This window comes from Centruroides sculpturatus, unplaced genomic scaffold (genome assembly GCF_000671375.1).
Source record: "Centruroides sculpturatus isolate CEXI.00-Female unplaced genomic scaffold, Cexi_2.0 scaffold784, whole genome shotgun sequence".
Lineage (NCBI taxonomy): Eukaryota > Metazoa > Arthropoda > Arachnida > Scorpiones > Buthidae > Centruroides > Centruroides sculpturatus.
In genome coordinates, this window is record NW_019385141.1 from 263,383 (window position 1) to 279,829 (window position 16,447).

Here is a 16,447-nt window from a genome sequence, read left to right on the forward strand (position 1 = left end):
TTCATAGATTGCCGGCTAGTTTTAGGCATTATATACAATGCCTAGGCATTCTGTAGAAACTTTGCTGGTAACATATATACTGGATATAGTATAACTTCAAAATCACCTTTGATATTGTTTTAATTATTGTGGATACATTTAACAGGGATATGACATTATGGAAAGACTTTTTAACCAATTTGATTAAAAAATCCTTAAATTCTTAATTCTTCTTTGATGTCTTACTTTCCCCACCGTTGTATGTGTTACAGTGAAAGCAGGTGGTCTGTGAATGTACCTACACCTTCACTAAAGTAATCAATAAACCTGCACTACAGCATTCATAAGTTTTCAATTTTCAGTTTGCTCTGAAAACTTGATCACTGAATGTGAAGTTCCTCAGACAAAACTGTTACTTTAATTAAGTACAATTGCTTCTGCCCAATCTTGCACTACATGACAAAGTTTTTTTAAATGTTCTTACACTTTGAAATGCCATACTATGAAGTATAAATGCAAGAATACTTTATGTACTTCTAAATGTCATAACTCTTTGGCTTGCTGCAATAAATGAAAACATTAATTAATTTTTCATTTTACAGTAGAACCCCTCTAGTCCGCCCTCGGCTAGTCCGTCACTCCGGTTAATCCGACCATGGTCGGAGTCGAGAAACTTGTCCCGACTCGTCGGTGACTCACCGTCTGTAACGTTTTTCTGTGTTCGTTACAGTATATGTTTTACATTGTGTGTACATGTACAGTTTTGTGTGTGTTTTCAACATGTCAGGAGTGAAACGTAAACACGTTACTCTTTCATTAAATGAAAAATTAGCAGTGCTACAAAGACTAGACAAAGGAGAAGATTGTTTATTTTACTTTTTTCTGATAATCCAACCTTTTTTGCGTTCCGACCATACCCCCAGTCCCAAAGGTGACGAATTAGAGGGGTTCTACTGTACTTTAAATTTACTTTTCACAATCTCAGCTTATATAGGTAAACAAACACACTAGAGAGAGTATACAATCACTAGGGAATGTGGATTTTAAAGTGAATGATTTATTCCAATTTACTGATCACTTTAATGAAGGTTTACATTCCCTAGTAATAGATCACATTCACTGTACTGTACAATCCACTTTTACTGTAACACATACATAACAAGGGAAAGTTTTGGAATCATTCAAATTTGATCCTCCAGATTTTTTGCAAATCTCCATGTTTTGAGACCTCTGAACCCGAGAAAATCAAAAATGGAGAAAAATTCTGTGTGTGTGTGTTGACATCTATTTCGTTTAATATCTCATGATGGGATAATGATTAAGAAACAAAATATGGCATGGTAGCCAGTGGCATAGCGTGGGTGTCAGCTGCCCGAGGTGGAGGAAAATTTCGCTCCCCCCTATTTAGGTATCTCAATTTAAAAGATTAAAATTCAGTTTTGTCACAGAATAAGTAATGAAAAATTCCGTGCTAGTGTTACCACCTTTTTAAAATCGCCGACCTGGACAGCAGTTGAGGTTTGTTCGAATAGAAGTTCCTGATGCATGCATATGTCATTTTGCAATGCGAAGAATAATGTGCAGTGCATGCTGGTTCTAAATCAGTTACAGTTAGTGACTAGAGAGACTTGGTAGGAGTAACGCAAGTGGCCTAGCTGTATTGGATATTGGAGGTGTATATATAAAGAAAGGTCAACAGGTTGTGCACGATATCCCCGGATGACGAGTCGATTCCCGGACTATACGGATGGATGGTAACACTATTCCGTGCTCATTTCAATCGGTCTGAGTCATAGGTGGACGAAAATATGAAATAAAATGGTTCAAATTCTTACAAGATATTATTATTATTTATTGTGAAATTTTGTCGCCCCGTAAAAAGTGCCGCCCAGGGCGGGCCGCTCCTGCCGCCCCCACTACGCTACGCTACTGATGGTAGCTTGTATATAAAGGTCATTGATGCCATTAAATTTTGATAGTTAAAGGTCAAGGGGATTGGGAAATAGTGGGTAGTAATGTCTTATCTCGAGAGGGGTCAGACTTAATGAAGATTTTATTCATTATTAGCATTTAAAATTTTTTTATAAAAACTTACCATTACTTTCAAAATTAAGCTTTTTGCCATTTTATAATAATTAATAATATAAAAAGTTTTTATAAGAAAATGTCATAACAGATGGCATCCCACACAATTTTATTTATTATGATTAATAATATAAAAATTATTTTTTAAATGAAATTTCATAACAGCAGGGAAAATTATGCAATTCATTACTGGATTTTTTGTCTTGTAATTCTCTTGTATGCATTGCATGTGAGCAATGGCCATGTGTTCAGGTTTTGCCATCTTTTCTGCTTCCCAAAAACCTTTCAATTTAGCCCAGATACTCTAGAACTTTTCCAATGAAAAGAATTTCAGAAACAACTTCATTGTCTTTTTGTTCTAGCATATCCTCAGTTTCTACTGTAGATTCAACAATGTGATTGGGAGTGATCTTGCAACAAACTGATATATTGTCTTCAACTTGAAGGATATCATCTGCTTGAACTAAAGGATAAACAGTAGCCAGAAAATCAAAAAGCTTTTGGACTTCTGATGCGAGTGCTATATGATATTTGATGATGATAGAATGTGTGAGACTATTATGTCAGAGGTTATTTTTTATGTTAAAGTTATATTAAAATTGTCACTGAAAGTATTTTTAGCCAAGCTTCTGCTATCAATCAAATGGCATCAGTAAGAAGCAAATTCCAGTTTACAGGCTCTTTAGCATTGATTTTATTTATGATTCATACACAATGCATATTCCTGTAGGGTGCTTTAAAAGATTGATTACATTAGCATCAAGTGGTTGCAGTTTTGACATTCTGATTTTTACTTCCTAATTCTAACATACATTGCTGAGATTGTCACATGTATAATAAGTTGCATTGTTCAGGACAAAATAAAAATTATCTTTTGCTGCTCATTTCATTGTTAAATATGATCAGCCAATCATTAAACTTGATTGATGTCATCCAGCTTTTCTTGTTTCAATGATAATGGACATAAAGCTATGGATTGAAATGCTTGAAACTCAGTTTTCTTTGATTTTCCAATCATCATTGGTTTCCTCTTATCACTTACATCAGTATTTATGCTAAAGGTGATGGAAATCCTCTTTTTAGCTTTTTTGATCTCTTTACTTCTTGAGAAGACAATGTTACATCAGGAAGAAATGGAAAAATGGAAAGAAGTTTCATCTATGTTGTATACATAAAGTGACCAGATTTTATGAATTTCAATCTGGGATGCTCAAAAAATTGAGGTAGGAAATATAATGTGTGAGGTTATTATTTGAATTATTTTGTTACTTAATAATATTATTGTCTATTCGATGAATAAAATTTACTTATAAATGAAAATGGGATAATCCAGGATATTTTATTCAAAACCCCAACATTTTTCCAAACTGGAACAAAAAGCCAAAAACCAGGACTATCCTGGTTAATCTGGGATGTCTGGTCACTTTATGTATACGTCTCTCAAATTTACTCATTGCTTCTTGCAACTTCCACTGACCTTCCTCAATATTCTGAAGATTGACAGATTGACTTTTCCCAATGATCTTCCTTTTTGCAATCCCATGGCACTTTCCAAACTAGTATAGCAAGTCGTTGCTGCAATGAAAGTCTACAATAAGCTTCATGCACAAGTCTTTTGCTTGGAGCTTAATTAACACATCTGTGACAAAAACACCAAAAGTGTTTGTTTACTCAATCTACAAATTGAGAGCATTTTCTAAGTTACCATGTTTGACCTTTCCTTTCTCACTTAACATAACTATGAAGTTTTTTGTCTTGTTTTGACTCTGACAGATGTCTTGATTTTTCAGCAACTAATGTTGACCTTGAACACTTGAGAGAAAAATGATCTGTGGTGTTTGAAGGATTCTGGTGACCTTCTAATTTTCTCCTCTATGTTTCCCATTAGTGGAATTCCTATTAACAGAGAGCATTGGATAACAAAACAATCTATTTAAATGAGCATTGTGTCAGCAGAAATTTTAGAGCAACAGTCAGCTGTAAGGGAGCAGTATTCTTAGATATATAAAAGTTTATCTTTGATCTTACTATACATCACAGTTCAGATTACATGGCAACAAGTCTCTGCACTATGGTGTACATTATGTGGCAGTTTGGTGATATAAAGACATAGTGTGACCAGATATTGACATTGTCAAAGTAGGACATTTGAAGTTTTATAAGCTTCCCAGTAGGACATTTGACAACCCAGCTTAAAACAATAAAAATCAGTAGTAAAAAAAGCACAAAACACTAAAAATTGATAAGTAAATAATTTTAAATTGATATACTACTCTTGTTATTTTAAATACTATTCTTTGTTGGAATTGTACCCATTATTTAATATAAAATATGAAAAAAAAGAGTTTATTGTTATTATTAATGACTATCTATTGGCCCAGAAGTAGTTATCTGTGAAAGTAGGACATTTCCGTTAGGCGGTAGGACATAGGACAAAAGGTTTAATTGTAGGACATGTTCTCCCACAGTAGGACGGGTAGTCACCCTATAGGACAGTCAATAGATTTACAGAATCATAATATTCAGATTTTATTTGACACATACCTTTTCAATAATTGCTTTTTGTATCATAAAATACACTATCTGGCCAAAAGTATCCAGACACCCAGTGGTATGGACTCAGAGAGTCCTGAGGCATATATTAATATGATGTTGGTCCTCTTTTCGCATTGATGACAGCCTGCACACATCTGGGGAAACTTTCCACTAGTTTTTGATAGGTGGCCATCGGAATTGACTTTCAGGCATCCATCACAGCTGAAGTGAGTGCTGGCAGTGAGGATGGTCGATGTGGCTGGCTACGTAATCTGCATCCTAATTTGTACCAAAGATGTTCTATGGGATTTAGATCAGGGATCTGAGAAGGCTGGTCCAGTTTTTGAACACCCATTTCGTCAAACCATGCCTGCGCAAGTCTTGATGTGTGAATGGAGCAGTTATCCAGCTGGAAGAGAAATGGGCCTTCCCCAAAATATTGCCATAGAGTCAAGAGAGCAGCATTGTCCAGAATGTCCACATACATCTTAGAGTTCATGTTTCCAACCACAGGAACTAAGGGACCCAGGCCAAACCATGAAAAACACCCCCACAACACGATGCTGCCACCACCAAACTTTGCAGTTGATACAATGCAGTCATATAAGAAGCGCTCGCTGGAAATCCACCAAACCCAGATGCCTCCATTGGACTGCCAGATTGTAAAGCGAGATTCATCACTCCAAAGAACACTTTTCCACATGTCCACAGTCCAATGACGGTGAGCTTTGCACCATTGCAATCGATGCTTCACATTCTGGAGAGTGATGTTTGGCTTGTGAGTGGCTGCACAACCATGAAATCCCAGGTTTTTTAACTCTTGATGAACAGTCCTGGTGCTAACACTAATGCCTGATGATCTTTGGAACTCCTGAGTGATTTCAACCAACGAGGGTGTGTGATTTTGTTTCACTATCCTTTTCAGAGTTCTATGGCTGCATTTACTAATTTTGTTCAGCCTGCCATATCATTTTTTCCACTTTCACTGCCTTGACATTTTCACTTCACAATTACATCACCCACAGTGGATTTTGGTTTCTATAGAATGTCCAATATTTCACGAAATGATTTCCCACAAAGGTGGCATCCTACTATAATGCCATGATCAAAGTCACTAAGCTCCTTTGTCTCACAAATGCAAAAATATGACCTGACAAACCACTACCAACACTTTTATACCTTTCGGTTACACATCAGAGACCATCACCTACCAGATCCACTTCTTTAGGAGGGTGTCCAGATACTTTTGGACAGATAGTGTATATATAAGCAAAAATTCATAGACAACATCTTCATCTCAAGGGGATAAGGCAAGAAGTGATTATAGACAAGATTTTTCAGATGAATGCTGTTTAATGGGGTGTACAAAATAAAAACAAATAATTAAGGTAAGGTTACTCCAAGTAAGGTCATTTTCTGACCTTACTTGGAGTAACCTTACCTTAATTATTTGTTTTTATTTTGTACACTCCATTAAACAGCATTCAGAAATTTTGGAGTTGAGGGTATTTGCATCTTTTTTGACTAGGCCTCCTCCTGTATTTCTGAGAAAAAGTTGAAAGCAATGTGACTGGTATACACAGTATTTACCAGTTATTCAATAGAACAATAAAATAGATGATAAATGAATGGAAACCAATATGTAAGTACAATAAAAATATGTGATAATGAATTTTAACGTTTCCAAATGTGTTATAAATTGCATAGAGCTCTTACAACAAGAAAAACTGGAGAGAATTGAATACCATTAACTGGTTGATCTTGTTACTTTAGATAAGAGAGCAGTCTGGATAAGGGAACATAATGCAGCAATTCAAAGGTGCTCTCATAAGTGGACTTGACTGTATAACCAAAGTCAATTTTTATTACATTTTTCATGTTTACTGTTCACTGAATTTTATGCCTTTATTGTTTTTTAATAAACAAAGTATATTTATATCGAATTTTATTTAATTATTTATTTATTTGGATTTTATATTGTGATTGTAATTTATATTTTGTATTACTTTTACTGGGAGTGTTAATTGTTTGATTGAGGAAGATTACCATTGCCAAATATATTTGAAATGAAGAATAATAAAAATAATTTAGTAAAGCTACAGATATTCTGAAAAGTAATTTAATTAAATTACAAATTACTAGTTTTTTAAACAAGTAATTTGTGTAATTAAAACAAAGTGTTTTAATTAATATTTTAATTAGTTGTACAATTTTTATTTTTTGTTTTATTTATAAATTTATTTTAGTTTTATTTCTCCAAAAGTACTGCCGATTAAGATAAGTACTCTCATTGCCATAAAACTTGGCACACCAAGAAGTTGTTGGAATCGAAAGAAATTGTACATGCATGAGTGTAGTGGTGATATAAGCGTGTGATTATGAAATGAAAGCAAAAGTATTATTTATTGCAAGAAAAACTACAAATGAAAGAAGATCCTAGTACCCTGTTTGGCCACCTCTAGCGTGAATATACGATGTGATATGGGCGGGCATGGAGGCATATCGGTGCCATATGGTTTCTGTGGTATCTGTAAGGTAGCCAACCTGGTGGAGATAGGGGACTTGAAACCCACTCCATGGCACCTGTGTAAGGTTGCTGTCTCCTAGGTGGGATCTATTAATCACGTGTCAAGATGAACCTAAGGGAAGGTTTGTATGTGGGCTGTGATGGAGGAGGCAAATGATGACAAGTGTTTTACACAAGAAAGCCGTTTATTTGTTAACATTTATGCTTACATTGACAATCGACAGTCCTTCACTAGGTTCTTCTCATCGAAAATGCCAAGAGGTGAGAACTGCAGCGTCTGTCTGATCCTGGGACGGACAAGATGAGGTCGCTGAGCGAGGCGGACGATCGGAAGGAGGAAGTGACGGAGTCCAAAGTTCTTGGCGACAACACACCACAATATAACTCACAACCTTTCGTGGAATATGGAGGAGAGCCTCCCTCCGACCTTGAATTTCAGATTTGTATAGTTTTTTCTCCCACTATTCAGACTTCTGATTGGCCCCTCATCTCCTTCCTCACTTCCCAATTGGTCTTTCTTTTGTTTTGGGGAAAACTGAGACTGACTCGGGTCACGGGAAAGGTCCGATTCCAGGTGTCTGCTCGACGCCATTCTGTCGATTGTTCTTGGGGATTGTTGACAAAATTGCAAGACTCTCGCTCATAATTTAGCTCTGTTACTTGCGATTTCTGTCATCTGGGTACTCGAACGATCATATGCAATGATTTAGCTCTCAAATAACACACACCTAACATTTAGCTCTCTTAAATCTTTCTCTCTTTTCCGAAATTGTTTCCCTATATTGATTGTTTATGAGCGTTTGGGTCAAAGTTCTACCTGTTTATGATCACTTGTGTCTGACTTATAACTTTTCATTTTGACATTGACAGTTCGTTTAACATGTGTTGGAGTCATCCGGGACTCATTGTTTACATTTTGTGCCGCATTGTTTAAATTATGGGATTTTCCTCTCCCTCTCATATTTAATCTATCATTATTATTTAAATATAAGAATACTGTGATTTACATGATTTCGGACCTCGGTTGGGTCCTCACATATCTCAGTTCACAGATGCTGCAAGCAGTTCTTTAATTCAGACAGATTCCTAGGCTGCCCTACTTGGCGTCTCAGGTGATCCCAGTTATGTTCGACCAGTGACAAATCAGGGGACTGGGCAGGCCAGGAAGTGTGGCAATGTGGTGGAGCATTGTCCTGTTGGAAAATGGCTCTTAGGAGCACTGCCACAAGAAACAACATGTGTGGCTGCAGTGTGCCACTGATAAACTGCTGGGATCAATCCTAGAGGTGACCAACTGTTGTATGTGATTGCACCCTGGATCATCCCACCGGCTGTGTGGCAGTATGCTGCTGCAAAGCATAGGCAAGATTGAGGCATTCACCGGAGCCTCCAGACAAGAACATGACTGTCGTCAGTGCTCAAACTGAATCTGGATTCATCACTGTAGATGATCCAATTCCATTCCGTTATGGTCCAATCCTCTGTTTGGAGTGACACCACTCCAAACAGAGACAATGGTGTGTGACTGTCAATGGCAACATACATAATGGCCATCTGATATCAAATGTTCCTCACCCTGGTGCCTTGAAATGGTACAGACAGATATGGGGGCTCATAATGGTACCATTTGTGTCCAGATGGCAAATAACAATACAGTTTGCTATGTGCATGCTTATTGGAGGACCAGTCATCTTCTCAGACTAATGGTTTATCAAGGGCATCCTGAGCCTGGGTGCCGTGTGTGTGTGTGAGTTCTCTCTCGTTTACTGGTTCCAACACCACCTAGTGATGTCAGAACAGCCTAGGTGACAGGGTATTTGGCACGATGACCTTCCAGCTTCTCTCAACCCAATAATCCTTCTTTCTCAAACTTCATTAGTTGTTCATATGGTCTTCAGTTGTGACAATGGCATCTCTAGTGATACAATGTCCTTCGCAACAAGTAAACTACAGCCAGGATGCCTTTGCGCACTTTTTTATAGGCCAAGAGGGACTCACTTTAACACCCTCTGCTGGAATTATGCAAGCCATCATTCTATAACTCTAATAATTTCCATATCTGCTTGAGACTTATCTGCATGTCAAGCTTTGCAGCAATACAACTCCTTGGAGTGCCAATTTTTATGGCAATGAGTGTAATAATGTTTATTATTATCCCTCATCTCTGAAAAATTATACACTAAATTGAAGAAATAGTAAGAAAATTTTCTAAAATATGATACAGTACTGTACATCATCAGTACCTTCTCTCAAAAAGAAAGATGCGAAGGAATAATTCTCTGTGGGGGTGAAGGAAACTTTTAATGTCAGCTGAATTTTGGTATTTTTGAAACCGTGCCAGTAATTTTTAGTAATTCGAATACAAATCAATTATTGTATTTATTCAGACACTTGGCAAATCTGAATAAATACAATAATTGATTTGTATTCGAATTACGTCAGCTGAATTATTACTAATCAATTACAGCATGGAATTTAAAATGATTTGAATGAAAAAATTTTTTCGTACAATTTAGTCTTTAAATTCCAGTACAAAATATTTACAGGTGAAATTTGTCAGCCATTGAAATGCATTTCCAACCACCGAACGTGAACCATACCGAAAATCTAACAAAATCAGAAATCATTCAAATGTTGATAACTGATCCAAATACGATTTAGAATTTAAATTATAAATGAATAATTTGTGGATGCTTTAATATTTCTAAGTTCATTATCTTTGGGCTGTTAAATAGTAAACATTTATTGAAATGTCACAAGCAATTATGCCAGGCTGAAATTTTTAATTTATTTCATATAAAATATATGCTCTCCACCTCAAATTAGTACTGTAGTGTCTTGCCTCTGTACAAGGTCTGTTCAAAAAGTATCAGACCTTTGGTCTGCAAAAATAAATTTATTGATTTTGAGGTACAAAACCTTAATCCCCTTCAAAGTAGTCTCCTTGGTAGTGTATACACTTCTCCCAGCATTTCTGCCATTGCTGGAAACACTGCTGGAACGCATCTTTTGGAATGGCCATCAGCCGGTCCGTCGGATTCCGCACGATGTCTTCTCTTGACTAAATTCGGGTTCTTTTTAGCGGCATTTTCAGCTTGGGAAATAGCCAAAGGTCACACGGAGCCATGTGGGGAGAGTACGGAGCGCGACGAACCACAGGAGTGTTGTGTTTGGTGATGAAAGCCCGAATCAGATGCGCAGAATGGGCGGATGCGTTATCACGATGGAGCTGCCAAGTTTTGATCGACCACAGATCCGGTCGTTTGCGTCGCACTGTATCGGAAAGACAACGAAGGACCTCCTGGTAGTACTCCTTTGTGATGGTTTGGCCTTGTGGTGCGTACTCACAACACACCACCCCACGAGAGTCGAAAAAACTGTCAACATGACCTTTGATATTGCTGCGGACCTGCCGCGCTTTTTTTGGCCTCAAGGATCGTCCCCGAAAGCCTGCTGAATCTTGCGAATGGTTTACGCTTGGGTATCGCCAAGGTTTTTGGCAAAATTTGATGAAATATCGCTGCTCATGTTGTTCAGTCATTTTCCAGCTTAGTGGAATCCGACGAGAGCACACTACATGACCTCACTCATAGGCCCATGTTTAAAAGGAGAGAAGAGAGCTGTCCGTCTTTTAAGCGATGGACTTAACCCTGTAGAAGTAGGAAAGAAGAGAAAGCATGCGATGTGAAGTGTGAAAAGAAAGGAAGATAGGAAAGTTTGAAAGAAGGCATGGGACCCAGAGAGCGCCTCTCATCGGCGTTTATTAAAACAAAACAAAAAGTTCACTCATAGGCCGATTGCCAACGACTGACGCTTCCTGCAGGCGGGAAAAAATTCAGGGCTGTGCATGACTGTCCCCTCCACAACTCCACCGAAGGAGGCCTCTCGCGCATCATTGGTTTACGCGGGAAAAAAAAGGTCCGATACTTTTTGAACAGACCTTGTATGTCATACATTTCTGTCAGCAATAGAGTCATGCCAGTCATCTATTAACTGCTCTCGGGGGGGACTTTTCAATGGAAATAACGTGACTTCTGGTTTGCATAGGAAGTTCTTATATAGTTAATCCGGGCTTCCTGTCCCTAAAATTTCTATATTTGGTCTCGTCTTTCATCTATCTAACTCAATTCTGGAGATTAAGGAAAGACAGATGACAGTGGGAATTTATTGATTTACAATTTTTTTCAAATTGCAGCCCAATAAAATCTTGTTTATTTATTTATTTATACTGTATGTATGTCATATTGAAATGCTATTTTTTAATTCTTTTCTGAATGCTAGATATACTGTATGCCATTTTAAAATGAAAAAACATATGCATATGTAATTATGTAAAAATCCAAGGATTACTTAATTGTTTTTATTTTCACTATCGTCGCATTAATATCAATAGGGTGTTTTTCATTCATGAAGTGTTTTATTTTTCTGCATTGTTGTGACTTTATCCAACTCCTTGCCTTTTTCAATCAGTATATGGTACATTTACAAAATTTTCAACAGATATTTTTGTTTAACTTTTTACATATTTGTTTCTGTAAATCATACCAGCACAAGTCTTTAATCGCAGTAGGATAAACCACATAAACATTGTATAATCTGCCATATTTATTTAATATTTTTTGTTTTGATTGTGGAAAAAATAATATTTCTAAATCAAGTGCATTAATAGGCTACTTTAAATTTATAGATATAAAAAAATTATAATTAATTTAAATTTCTTTTTCTAATTTGCGAAAATGCCAGAAATTTATAGATTACAATACAAATAGAAAAGAGACGAACTGTATGTTCTTCCATCTAGAACTATGTTGTCTTTCTTAATTCGGTTTTTTGTTGGGAAATCATGTTCCACACTCCAATGATCAGCACGAGAATTACAAAACTATTTATTTATTAATGATAATACAATTTTCAGCACTATATTTTACCGACGAGATGAATTTTAGGATGTAACTCCTCATATTTTTCTAATCAGATATTTCTAGAGGCATTTTGAAACAATGCTCCACTATACAGAATTTTAAAATGCAGAATTTTCTTTCTAGTTTTTAGAAATCTGGGAAGTAGAAAAATTTTATTTTATTAGAGGTATAGATTATTGTGAGAAACTTTTCAGTGTATTAAAAGAAAAACTAGAATGAATCGTTAAAATAGAATTCAAATTATATCATCATTAATAAATACTGTAAATGATTTTTCAAATTTTACATTGATTATTACATTACAGAATTATAGTTTACAGTCTGCACTTTCTTGTTGGAAACTTTAAACTGTGTATAAAAATAACTGGACCTCACAAATTGTTCGTATTTGTTTTATCAAAAATGTAATAATTTTTAAAATTACACCAAATATCACAATTATGAATTTAACCCATAAATGCAGTTGAGCTTTTAAAAATTTATTTAATTTAACCAAACTTTATAAAAAAAATAATAGGCTTAATTTTGCACATAATAAAAGAAAACAAATTTCTATATTTAATACAAAAGAAGTAAAAGTTGCAATTTCCCAATTACACCATTTTCTTATGAAATAAGTATTTTGCTGAATGTGTTATATACTTTGAGTGATTTTTAATTTTGTTATATGTTATGTTTGCTTTAATATGGTCGTTCTATCATGTCAATTCAGGCAGGGCCCTCGTGATGGTGGATTTAGACTATTTTCACGGAGTAATTTGTTTAGTAGCTATATTGTGGCTGTCCGCCATTTTGTATATACCTAGTTAGAATATTTAGATTTAAGATTCTTTGTTCTTTTCCTTCTTTCTTCTTCTGCTAATGACCATTTCCGGTCACCCGATCAGGAGCGGGAACTTCGTGGGTCCTGATTGGTGGCTTACCGAGGTGAACAGGGTGCGGCCCTGCCCGTGGGGTGAGAAGGACACTTTTTGCCTGGACGACGAGGAGAGAGGGTTAAGAAAATCTCGTCGAGACACTAAGTCAGACCCAAGACAAAGAACCAGCCCCATGTGCGAGGTTTAGCGCAGTCCAGAGAGAAGAGAAGAGGACTAGCGACTTAATTGGTGAAAGATAATAGTCTAAGAAAAATAAGTGCCAAGATTTATACCAGGAATGTTGAATATACCAAAGTCGGCCGAGAAAACCCCCGCAATATTCGGAAACCACCATCAGGACCTCCTGAGCTAACTACCGGTAGACCTTTTCTGTCTTTCCTTCCCTTTCCTCTTATTAGTTTAATATTAGATTAAGTTAGATATAAGTTAATTATAAGTTAGTGAGTAGACCATATATTGTGATTCTTAAAAATTGTAAGATTTTGGACGAGAGTGGAGACCTATTGTATATTCGTGTTTTGTCTCTGACGGGCATCTCTAAAAGACCTGTAAATCCCTGTTATAATAAATTATTGTTTAATTGATATTCTTGGAACGATTTGTCTCGTACATCTGTAACCTTCACAATATGAAGTCCTGCCAAAACATTTGGCAAAATTTCATTTTTCACAATTTTATGCTAGTTTCTAAATTTTGAACTCCAAAAATTCCATTTACCTGAATGCGTGTGTTTAGAAAAGTAAGTGTGATATAGAGACGCATTTTGTAGGTAAAGGAACGGAATAATAGTTTGTAGTTTACTTATTTTATTTGAACATTTTTGTGTTAAGTTTTTAAATGTTCAACATTCAAACTCGAATTGCTCAAAACACCCCTTCGATTTCGGCTGTTTTCACATCATTTTTACTCTTATTCTTGTTCTATTGAATGGTAATGTTTGGTAGAGGTAATTTTTCATTGATGAGAGAAAAATCAGATCAAAGTTTTGGTGTGCTAATTGTACAAAGCATGTGGCTTGCTGACGAGTGTTTACGGGAATAGGAGCAGGGTGCTGGGTCTGATATAGTGCGTGAAGGTGTATAATGACAATGTGTCCCACTCTTTTTGAATGGCTGGATGGCTGAGCATGGCAGCCTATCTTTGGGGGACCCGGGATCGAATCCCGACAGGTTGAAAAATCCCCAAGAATTTTTCGGGGTGGTCTGTCCAGATATGTCAGGCCATGTCCTTCACCACCTGGCTGCCCCATTGTAGGCCTGGCTGAACCAATAACGGGCTTGCTAAAAGAGGCCCTCTTTATGCCCACAGGGCAGAAAGAGTTAAAAAATTCCCACATCCTCTCTGTACCTGTGTTGAATAGCAGTACCTACCCTATGTAACATGACCCAAGGTGGTGTAATCCACATGGGTACAGATTCTGAGTGTCTTCCTCTTGATAATTTTTGTCTTGTGCCATAGACAACTAGCACAGCTACATGGTATATCCTGATTTCCCTAATGATAGGATACCTCCTTAAACCTATGTGTAAGTATGATTTTTGCACTTCTTTCAGCAAATCATCAGTACATAACGAAAGGTCATTCCTTTTGTTTTTCAGTGTCTACTCTTATAGATCTGGAGTTTTCATTTTGTTATCGGAGGTGAGCTGGAGAATTGCACAAATAGCTAGTCTCATTAGTTTACCAGTCAGCCCATAGGTTGGTCCCTTGCCGTGTAAAGTTATAAAAAAGTGCCATGTAAAGTTACAAAAAAAAATACAAAAAATGTATTAAATGTTTATTTTTGCAGAAGTACATCTTGAATTTTTCAAATTTTTTGGGAAAAATGAATCGTAAAAAATCGGTATTTAATTCTCGATGGTTAGATTGGTAACGGTTTTAGGTGGAGTGATTTTCATAATTTATATTAAAATAAAGATACAATCCAGCAATAAGCTACATTATTTAGTACTTTATTTCTGGATATTTGTCATAATGTATCTTTATTTTAATTTAGTAACATCCAGTTAAGAATGTGGCATAGTTAATTTGTTTATTGTCGAAGAACACTTAATTTAAGGCTGAAATTTTTGCTATTTTGATCGTATTGGATGAGTGCTGGTGTATGATATCGCATCCTATGATATTCTCACTATAAAGAAAACGAAGGCTTTTTTAACCTGAACTGATACGTGACGTTATATAATGGCGCAGATGGAAATGCATCGACATGCATCCATACAAGAAATGATTAAATCGAAAGTGATTAGAACTAAGTAATGTCATTAAATCCCATTCGAGTATTTTCTTAGTTTTTCTTAAAATTAGAGATACATTTAAAAAGTCGATTTTGCTTTTCCGGCTGTTATAACACGACAAAATATTGTAAGCTTTCCGTTTAATTAACTAATATTGTTCGCCGTTTAAATTGTGTTGTATTATTTTTTATGATTAAAATCAAATAAAACTTGAAATCCGATGCCAATATATTTACTGAAGCTGAAATCACAAAAATAATAAAGTTCTTACAAAATGAGAAATTATATTTTTTTATATAGGTCTAGATGTATTCCAACTTATTTCTCATTTTGTTGAACAGATTTTATATAGCGATACATAAATGTGTATTTTAATGTTTTATGTATTTTCAATATAATTTCGTTTAAAAAGTTTTGTACTGTACAGTACATTTATCATCTGATATGTTCTCAGTATTAAGTCAGAGCAAATAAAAACTTAATCAAAATGAAATAGCTTTTGCTGTATTCGCAAATTTATCTAAAACAGAAAAAAATCGCTACTGTGCGATCCAGTTTACACGGGTCTTACTGTGTTTTAAATATCTCAATGTTATTTTCCTCCCTTTTTTCTGTCTGATCAGAACAAATTACAACAAGCCGATTTATAGCACTTTCCTTATTTTTTAACTTATGCACTTGATATTTTTCTGGCATTTTTCCTTCTTACATGGTCAATATTATATATAAGAAGGTTGTTTCAGAAGAAATAATTTTCAGCAGCATAGTATAATAGTTGCATTTGAAAAATAAAAGCTTATAATGATTGATGAATATTGAAAAATATAAGTACAGTAGAGCCTCAATTATCCGACTCAATTGGGGACTGGGGTTGGTCGGATAACCGAAAAGTTTGAAAAAATCCATTATTAGTGTAGTATATTAGTATATCGCTGTTAACCTACTTTGCGTTGAATTTTCATCGACGTTAAGCCTAACAAAAATTTTTTAAAATAATAATCGTCGCTATTGTATCGTTAAAACTTAGAAAATTAAGCCTCGTTTAAATACTGGCTCCCTTTCATGGTCGAATGAGTGTTGCCAGCTAAAACACATAAAAATAATATTAAAGTAGCCAAGACATAACCAAATATTGTAGCGCCCGTCACTAGCGGACATTTGAAATTTGCCGATTAGGACGGTCGGTTAATCGGGGGTCGGATAATCGAGGCTCCACTGTATTTATTTTAAAATTAAATGACCTGGAATTTTTAGTGTGATCCTTTTTTGAAGAATTATATCGAT

The 16,447-nt window shown here is 35.7% G+C and overlaps 1 protein-coding gene across 1 annotated transcript in view; it reads left to right on the forward strand.

Moving 5' to 3' along the window:
• LOC111635348 (CREB3 regulatory factor-like) overlaps positions 1-16,447 on the forward strand; it is an 89,373-nt gene that overhangs the window by 30,431 nt on the left and 42,495 nt on the right. The gene's annotated exons all lie outside the window — the stretch shown is intronic.